An 11,259-nucleotide genomic window follows, 5' to 3' on the forward strand; every position below is an offset into this window, starting at 1 on the left:
CAAATGCAGATTGGTGTGACTTTCTATTCTCTCTTGTTACCCCTTCGGGGAAGCGGCGTGACGGTTAGACGGTGACTGGTAAGTTGGTATTTCCAGCCTGAAAAGGAAGACTGCTAATCTGAAGGCGTGTAGTTTATTATTTAAAAAAAACGTTTGTCAATTTTGAACCACCCTGTATGAGAAATAGTTGCATTTTTAACTGTTTTGTCATGTAGATGAATTTCGTGAAGGCAAACGGATGAATGAATGGAAAACCATTTTACCAGACCTAACATAACCTTACCGGGCGACATATTTGTGAAGATCCTTTATCTGGCCCAATTCCGAACAATAGTTGGTGGAAAACGTGCGAAGGTTTAAACGCCAATAGATAGTAAATCTTTATCGGGGCGCATTGTTAGCATTGTTCACTATGCAAATATTAATACGTATATGATAATGTGGGTAGGCACTGTATCCTCATTTCACTGGCGACGATCAGATAACCCTCCAGTGTTAATGGGGATTTAGGGTAAACAAATAATGCTAATTAAAATGATTGATTCAATAATAATAATTTAAGTAAGGAATGAGGTTACGGCGGGTCCAAGTGAATCACACATACGAATGTTTATATATATATATATATATATATATATATATATATATATATATATATATATATATATATATATATATATATATATATATATATATATATATATATATATACATACGTCATATGTCAAAAATCTTGAATTTTCAGTTGTGCATGTTTTTCTAATGCCCAGAAAATGTACTATATCCCAGCAAAAGCGGCATATTTTTAACTTAATATTTACCCGCTACAGGGCAGAAAGTGTTGTTTTTGCATTTCGAAGAAAAGGTATTGTTTTATTATTTTTTTAATATTCAATATATTCAAAATGGAGAAAAAAAACCTTCAGGTTTTACCTAAAAAAGAACTGTTGCACAGTAAAAAGTTCAGTAAGTGGCTTGATATTTATTTTTAATACATTTCATAATATTCTCAAACTTTAAAAACGATCTCCTGAAATATCAAGTTTTTTGATATATGACGTTGTTGAAAGGTGTGAGCGATATGTTAATAGTATGACAACAGCAGAAAAATATTATATATATAAAAAAACATATAAATAACAGAAAAATATATAAAAATATATATAGACTATAAAAAAATTCATAATTTACATAAATTATTATATATATAAAAAAAAAGTAGCGTGATATGCGTTCTCAGTGTCGGTCTGCGGTCACAGCAGAGCCTTACCTCGCCTCACCTTAATACCGCCGGCCACCTTACTCCATAATAATATCAATCCATCATTTGTCAACTGGACCGTATACAGAGCACACCATATCACTTCTACTTCTGCATTATCTCTCCGTGACAATAAAGGTCGACAACATGTCTCATGGATAATTTACCCGAGTAACGGAGAACGCGCATGGTGATTCATTTTATTGTACTGAAATCTGTCCGCCTTCGGACGCTTGTGCACTATACGGAATTTTACTGTCCGGTTAGCATGAAAAAACAGATGATTGGCTTGTGCTTTTGTCCGTCTTTCTTCGGATTGGTGCGCATGATCGGTGAGTGATCACGGTGCGCGTAAATTCGATCGCGCTTAACTGTCGTAGTCGCTTTTATTTAAAAAATAAATCGGACTGCCAGACGGTAAAATTCCGTGTAGTGCACAAGCGCTCTAATGGTCAGCACGCTCGGTTACCGTACTGGAGGTCCCGGCTTCGATTCCCAGGGGGGGGGGGGTAAAATCAAAATAAGTGATTTTTCACTCTAATATTTATTTATTTCACTTCGGCAGTATTTATTTATTTATGTTACAAAATAACCATACCTTGAACACTCAATAAGTTTGCAGGATGACATAACTTAGTTAATCTTTCAATCAAATCATGAAATGTGTTTTTTTTAGTATTTTAATTTTTACTCATCATTTTTCTTCATCAGTTTCAGCGTTCAGTTTACTTTCATCCTTCGCTATCTATACAAATGGGCTATACGGAAAATTTAGGCTTCAAATATCTATAGCCGGCTCTGGTCACAATATGTCGCCTCATTATACAATATTTGCACTATATGTCATGAAATATGTAGCACAGAATCACGTAAAAGTGGGTCGCATTAGTCGACAATATTGATTGCGTTTTAAGTTCTGTGTTCTTTGGTATAAAAACATACTTCAGGAAAACCGTGGATCATTATTTACCTTATTTTTTGACATCTCAACAAGATGAAGAAGAATATGGAAGTTTGGGCATTTACGGGGCTTGCAACCGTCATAGGCTTGGTTAAGTGATCACTTTACATTTGGACACACTCAAAATGTTGTAAATAAATTAACTGGTCAAAAGTGAAATTTTTAGCGTTTCTCGAGTGTGTGAATATAATTCAAGACTCGGACCTCACATACAACAAATGAGAGAGTTTCTGCTTAATAAAAAGCTTCTCACATCCCACCATAGATGTCTCTAGTTAAATTGAAGTAAATTCAAACACTATGTTTCGAGATTAATTAATATGTCTAGAAGTTCCAAGAAAGGTAGTCAAACATGGGTAGAATTGGTGAATGTTACACGTGTGTAAAGTGATCATTAAACCAGCCTATGACGGTCGTAAGCCCCGTAAATGCCCAAACTTTCATATTCTTCTTCATCTATGTTTAATAAAAATAATATAATAAAACCCTTATCCGCACCCCAATGGTGCATAGGGCACTGCTTCATATAAACGCAGTGTTATATTGATCGTTTACACATGAAGGAAAGGTGATCAGCCCGCCGCTTCAGGTACCAGTCCAGGGTAATATTGAATAAATATTACAGTAAAAAAAAAAACACTCATATTTATTTGACCCCCCCTGAGAATCGAGCCCGGGACCTCAAGAACGGTAGCCGAGCGCGCTGACTATTACACTACGGAGGCGGACATCTATATTAAGATGTCAAAAAATATCTAAAATACAGCCTTTCTTTATAGTGGCGGCAAGAAACGCATTACGTTTATGGTACACAGTCGACTTTATACACGACACTTGTTCATCACTCGCAATATATCGCTACAACGTTTTTATAGACCAAGGGTAAATCGATTTGTCTAAATAATGTATAACGCACTTATCAACTTTTAGACAACCAATGATAATATAAACACATTTCGAAATTCGCGAAGGTAAATTAACTTCCAAATTACCGTCCGCTTTTTTTGTTGTATCACAATCAGTTATTTTTTATTTCAATGACGAGCGTGTGAATCGAATGAGCGAAGAAAGAATAGCAGAGAAAATTTATGAGGCGAATGTGGTTGGTAATAGAAGCAGAGCAAGACCGAGGGAAAATCACAACCAGTGGTTTCAGGCTATCCGCATTGCCACGCGCAACGTGTCCAAAGAAGTAAATAATAATAAAAATAATAATTTGGATAATTTGTGTAGCGCCATTATCGTAAAATACTACCTCAAGGGCGCTTATAAAGACATGGATAGTAATAATAATAATAGGATGATGATGATAATGATATACAAAAAATAAATGGATTAAAACGTCGTCAATCGGTCTCGGGCCGTCGAGTCTGGAGCGGGGAAAAGATGAGCCGACAAATTAAAACGCCTTCCTCTTGATCCCATGGGCCGGAGAATGGCCAAGGTGTTGGGCAGGACGACTTCCCGAGCGATGGTCGTCACGCTGGAGGGCAGCTTGTTGAGCTCCTCGTCATTGTGGATGGCCAAGTTCCAACTTCCAGACTAGTACAGTTCAATCCGTCGGGTACAGACATTGGCCAGAGTCAAGCCATCCAAGTGAAGTTCCTGGCGAATGGACTCGTTGGTGCGTCTGGCTGTCCATGGAATTTGAAGCATGCGTCTCCAACACCACATTTTGAAAGCGTCAATTTATCTTCTTTCTGCTGCTTTTATGGTCCATGTTTCACCCGTATAGAAAAAATGGAGTGGACCAAACTCCTGACGAGCTTTATCTCGGTGTTGTTACTCACACCCCAGATTTTGTCTAGCTCAGACATCTATGACTTTTGTCCGCCTCCGTAGTGTAATGGTCAGTAAGCTCGGCTACCGTTCTGGAGGTCCCGGGTTCGATTCCCAGGTGGGGTCAAATAAATAAAAGTGACTTTATCACTCTAATATTTATTCAATATTACCCTGGACTGGTACCTGAAGCGGAGGGCTGATCACCCTCCCTTCTTGGGTTAACGATCAAGATAACACTGCATTCATATGATGCAGTGCCCTATGCACCGTTGGGGTGCGGATAAGGGGTTAAAAAAAAGACATCTATGACGTATTTATGTATTTACGTATTAAGTATTAAGTAGAAGACGAAGAAGATCATGTAGCTACGCAAGAATCCGGAAATTTGGTAATTATCACCCGTAAGGCAACGCAGCCAAATAACGTGGACGCCCTCGACAGACGGGCCTTGAATTATATCTGCCTATGATTCACGCCAATATAATAAATTACACGGGCCATTATGGTTATTCACTATTCCGCTAATATTTTTTATATTACTGTTGGGACCTTATTTGGGCAAACTCTACACCCACAGTGACGTCCCGGCATGGCGAGACGATTGACTGGGAACGGTATTGTAGCGAAACCATATGAAATGGATCTTTTTCATGTGTTATTATTGCCTAAAAAATGAATATGAAAAATCACAAGACTATCGGTAATATTCTTATTGAAATCTGTAGAGAACTAAGGGAGATATGAAGGTTTAAACTTTAGATATTTTAATACAATGGACACCGCTATACGTCATCAAATTTTACGTCATCGGGTGTGTTATGGGGCGTATCCCTTTACGTATCTGCTTTATAGAGCTGTAAAAGTAGTAGTGTAGACTCGTTTCTGTGACGTCATTCGTTACCAACTTACGAAAACAACGTTTTTACGAAGGCGAATTTTGCAAAAGAAAATGATGAATAAAAATATTGATTTTATCGGCTGTTGTAGACAGAAAACGAGTCTTACACAATCCTTTATAGGTTGACTATGTTAAATTAGATATTCCTCCCGAGTTTTTTTCCGTTGAGACATCAAAAATATATATTTTAGTAATTATATTTAACGTACAAAAGCTTGAAATCCAGTGTTTGATACAATAACAAAAAATATGTAAAATCCTTAATATTTTGACATTATGTTCGGACCCCTTATAGTTCATAAAACCGCCACAGTGGCGCTAATGGCGCGTCTCAGTGCCTTCTAGACTAGATAAATTATAATCTCGGGTAGGTACCTACTACAAATGTTTACGTTTGAAATTGGAATATTTGATGAAAGTGCCGAGTGTATTTCTACGATGTCATTTCTCCCCATCACATTTTCCGGCATTTTGATTTCGAATATTACGGCGACGATATATTTTTGTCATTCCTCATGCTATATGTCATCTGCAATGCCATTAATTAGATAGTCCGTGGATTTTTCTTCACCAGTATTTATTTGCTCACATTATTCGACTATAATTTATCACTTTAATCTTTTTATCTATGTGTATTCTATTAATGCCTACCTTAAACCTGTGACTATTTTACACGTACAAGTCAGGTGCGTGGATATTTTGCGCTCGACACCATTCATACTACAGTGTATAGGTAATCACGTTCGCAATAAGGAATGTTATCATAATATTTTTATACTATTATACAAGCTTCCACTTATTATAAACACGAGTAACATTTTATTACATTATACACATATTAAAAACACCGCATCCTCACTGGGTTTTCCCGTGGCGAGGGCACATATTGCAATACTTGTTTAAGGACCAACATACGAGAAATCGCAACTTAATTTTCATTGAATGCAGGTAACATTTAACGAAAGCGAATTTTTTGCTGAAAATATCGTTTTGTATTGAAAAAATATGTTTTTCTTCAAAATGAATACTTATATGGTTTAAAAAAAAGAAAAGAGTTACTAAATGGTTAGGATTTTAAAAGAAAAAAGTTTTTTTTTTCAATGAATGTTTTCTAAAAAATTACATATACCAATATATATTCTAAAAAAATATATTAAATATATTTCGGAATGACCATTACGTCATTAGGTCAACTATAGACTCTATAAAGAGTCTTTTGACCGCAATGGCAGCGCCATCTGTTAAACATGAATGAAACACACGTAATACCAAAACAGTGCTCATGGAAGCACCATGCTTCTCGACAGCTGCTGTCTCTCAGTATTGTAATTTTGTATAATATATTTTTTTAATCACAAGCATAGTGAAATTGAACATATTAAAAATGTGTGCTATTTTTTTCTTCCATTTAATCAGACTGAGTCGCAGCAACGCGTGGTTGGGTACAGCTAGTAAATTAATAAAAATAAATTATTATTTTTTACTGTTTTAAAATCAATTATGTTTTTTTTGTGCACTTACCTACCTACCTATAAAATAAATTCAAGTTTAGATTCGTAAACATAATTAATTTCGTACAACGAATTTATACGTATAATATGCATAAAGTTTTGGCATTGATTCACATTTTGTTGGCTATATGTCTGAGGGTGTTAGTTTACGAGATTCAAATAACTATAGTGCACATTAAATGGACTGTCTCAAAACATAATTTAGACTGGCAAAAAGTAGCGAACACAGCAGTCACAGAACACAGCTAAGAGTGTCAGAAATGAAGATTCCAAGGAGCATATCTGGCAAGAGTCTACGAGATAGAATAAGGAACACCAGGATAAGAAATATGGGAGATCGAAGATGTCGTTAGGTGGGGAAGGCAACGAAAGAGACAATGGTATGCGCATGTGAGGAGAATAGAACCATCCAGACTCCCCACATCGCACTGTACGGCCAACCCCAAGGCAGACCACCAAAGAGATGGATCGACAGCTGGGAATCGACATCGCAGAAGACTAATCCCTCTTAAAAACAGGCTATAAGGCCTGCCCCAAGAAGAAGAGTAAAAAATTAGTTATAATAAAAATAAAAATATGTAGTACAAAAAATAGCACAGTGTTATAAAACATTAAAATAAGCAAGTTCACCTTAAGGGTGTACTCTCAAATAAACAAAGTCAGTGCGAGACCGGCTGCGCGCATAGTCGACTTTTGAGGAGAGCATGAATGTGGAAGAGGCGGATGACGTAAGTCATGATCAAGTATTTTTTATTTTCAAAGTTGTCAGATCAGGAGTCGGAATAATCAGCGGGTATATATGAGGAGACGCATGAACGTGGAAGAGGCGGAGAACGCTAGCAAAGACAGATTAGAGTGGTGTTCTATTATCTCTGCCTACCCCTGCGGAGAAGCGGCGTGATGGTAAGTTGTCCTCGAAATCCGGTAAATGTATCTTATTATTTACATAGAAGCCGACTCTATGGGCGTATGCACTACACAGAATTACACGGAATTTTACCGTCCGGCACGTCAGTTAGCGTTTTAAAACGATGATTGGCTTGGATTGGCTTGTGCTTTTGTCCATCTTTCTTCAGATCGGTGCGCTTGATCGGTGCGTGTAAATTCGATCACGCTAAACTGTCGAAGTCGTTTTTATTTTAAAAATCCGGACTGCCGGACGGTAAAATTCCGTGTAGTGCACAAGCGCTCTATGGCTATTGGCTATTACAAGTTGTGCGATTTATGGTAGATTGTAAATATTTCATTTCGGGAAGTTTTCCAATCTTCATCGAACTGTGTTTACTTAGAGCAAGGGTGACCAACCCACGGCCCGCGGGCCGCATGCGGCCCGCCGGGTGTCTACTTGCGGCTGGCGGAGCATTTCACATATTCTTTCTTTAAATGTACATAAAACCACCAAAAGAACATTCCATCGTGCGTAGTTCGTATTATATCCCATATATGGAAGTTTTTCACTAACGTTACAATTTCAAGACCCGTAATGGCGTCAAGTAGTAAAGACGTTGGACTAAAGAAGAGAAGAGTAACAGAAGAACTGAGAAGTTTTTAAGACAGATGGTCTATAAATTATTTTTTCGTGGAATTTAAAACAAATCCAACATGCCTGATGTGCAATGATTCTGTTTCTATCTTGAAAAAGTATATCATTAAACGACATTACGAGGCCAAACATGCAAATAAGTTTGAAAAGTACCTAATAAAGTAAGTAATAAATATGTTTACATATAAACATATATATATATATATATATATATATATATATATATATATATATATATATATATATATATATATATATATATATATATATATATATATATATATATATATATATATATATATATATATATATATATATATATATATATATATATATATATATATACATAAATACTTTGTTTGCTTTGAATAATAAAATAAATTTTGTTTTACGGCCCGGTAAGAAATCTCATTTCTAAAATCTGGCCCGGCTACTGAAAATGTTGGCCACCCATGACTTAGAGTATATATTGTATAATTTTCTTTTGCCGAGTATTTTAGTACGCACACTCGTGGAAAGTTCAGAAATTCGGTCTCGCGTCATCGACGAGTTGAAAAGTTGAACAAAACACCTAGCAACTCAGTCGATAGAAATGTTTTCATTTCTTGTAAAAAGAACTGTAATACAGTGGAGGTCGGTTATAACGCCAGTTATAAAATACGCGTTATAACCGGCTTTTACTGTATCTGATACAAAGTAATATCCGAATAACACGAAAAAATCACCCCCTGCGGTTTTTTAATTATAATTTATAGTTTTACATGGTAAATATCATTATTTCTTAAAATCTATTGTGACACGTGTTTAGATGCATTCCGTATCATTTTCAGACACCTTATGATGCGGAATGTATCGAAAAACGTGTCACAATACATTTTAAGGAATTGTGATATTTACCAAGTAAAACATAAAAATAAAATTAAAAATGGAAAGATTATACTACAAAATGACTTCCGAATCAATTATTCTTCTAACAACCCTTATCCACACACAATGGTGCATAGGATACTGCATCACAGTGACGCAGTGTTATCTTGATCGTTACTTACATGAAGGCATGGTGATTAATCCTGCGCTTTGGGGACCAGCGCAGGGTTATATCAAATAAATATTAGAATGTAAAATTAATAATAGACCCATACCTCGCTATACGGCCGCTCTTTATACGGCATTTCACGGCAAAAAAAATCGATGTCGATATATCTACATGTTGCCAATATTGCGCAAGCGCAATCTCGATGCACACTTTGTTCTATTTTCTCTTGAAAAATGATGACGACAGTGATCTGTAGGTTACCATTACTTCATCGTCTTAAGATTGAAACCATTTAAAAAAAAATATTATGTTTACATACATATATTTTATGTGACATGAAATTCATAAAAATATATAATGCATTTTGAATGATAAACCATGTTACATATGTAACAAATTTGAAACCGATCCCATTGAATTAGTATGAATTTGTATTAGAATAATTGATTCCTTATACGGCTTTTCGCTTTGCGGCCAAGTTTCGTGGAACGTATCTAGGCCGTAAAGCGAGGTATGGGTGTATTTCTTTTCACCCCCCCCCCCTGGGATCGAACCCGGGACCTCCGAGCACGGTAGCCAAACACTAAAACCATAAACTTAAACTAATACATAACATAACAAATACTAAAACTTTGAATATATCGTGGTCATACAGGAGAAAGTGACCAAGTGCATTGTTTTACAAAAACGTGATCATTGACTGTTTGATATCTTACTAGCTTAATATTGCCCTTAAAAAATTCCAAAGGATTTTAAACTTGGAAGTATTATATATTGACTTAGTAAAAATGACTAACTGCATTGATGTTTATTTTCTTGCCCAGCAAAATTAACTTAAATGGTCCTCCTGAACATTTTACGTTTTGGTAGTTGGTCACTTTCTCCCGTAGGACTACGATATAAAAGTTTCAAAAATTAATAACTAATATATTTTTTCTTACCCCCGATAGTACAAAAGGACACTGTATTGGATTGACGAGTGTTGACATGATCGGTAACTACATGAAGTAAAGACAATTAGTGCGTTAGATAATTGTCAATCATGGATACAACGGTAAATGTTACACGCGCATAAAAATATCACAGAAACCAGCATATGATATGACCCAGACTGTTACACTCTTCTTCATCTATGTTTTAATAAAAAAATCGTATAAATAACACAGCTAAATCCAGAATTTGATAAATATATTCTTCTAACCCGTATCCGCACCCAATGGTGCATAGAGCACTGCATCGTGTTGGTGCAGTGTTATATTAATCGTTTCGTACATGAAGGCACGGTGATCACTCCTGCGCTTTAGGGACCAGCGCAGGGTATTATCAATTAAAGATTAGAGTGTAACATCAATAATAATTCTTTTATCCCCCCCCCGGGATCGAACGCGGGACCTCCGAGCACGGTAGCTAACCACTAAAACCATAAACTTAAACTAAAACATACCATCACAAATACTAAAACTTTAAATATATATATATACACTATTTTTCAGTTAAGGAATGACTTCATTCCACTTCGTCACGTGTTCGGGACGCTTCCACCTCAAAGTATTATAGAAGTTTTGTAATATAAACATAACACGATGGCAAGTAGGCAGATGAACACAGGAGAGATAATTATTATTGGTGGCTGGAACAGTGACAGATGAAAGCAGAATCTGCCCACTCCACTACACTTTGGGACGCAGATCAGAAAGCCCCATCAACACTCGACAGGGCTGTCCGAATCATTCATAGGCCATAATATTTTTGGAGGTTCTTACCAAAACGTTACATTTCCATAATACATAAATGATTATAAGTAATCAGGAATTCTAGCTTGTAAAATGCTACGTTTTGGTGCGATTCAATGATTTCATATTGGTTCAACACAGGCTGGAATCATTCATAAGCCATAATATTTGTGGAGGCCTTCACCAAAACGTTACATTTCCATAATACATAAATGATTATAAGTAATCGGGAATTCTAGCTTGTAAAATGCTACGTTTTGGTGCGATTTAATGATTTCATATTGGTTCAACACAGGCTGTCCGAATCATTCATAAGCCATAATATTTGTGGAGGTTACCACCAAAACCAAAACGTTACATTTCCATAATACATAAATGATTTTAAGTAATCAGGAATTCTAGCTTGTAAAATTACTACGTTTTAGTGCGATTTCATGATTTCATATTGGTTTAACACAGGATTGGTCACGTTTTGTCCCAACTTTAATTAAGATTTTGATAGAATACCATAGACACCAATAATTTAGCAATGTC

The sequence above is a fragment of the Brachycentrus maculatus genome, unplaced genomic scaffold (genome assembly GCF_059751285.1).
Source record: "Brachycentrus maculatus isolate JH-2025_06_01 unplaced genomic scaffold, ASM5975128v1 h1tg000190l, whole genome shotgun sequence".
Taxonomy (NCBI): domain Eukaryota; kingdom Metazoa; phylum Arthropoda; class Insecta; order Trichoptera; family Brachycentridae; genus Brachycentrus; species Brachycentrus maculatus.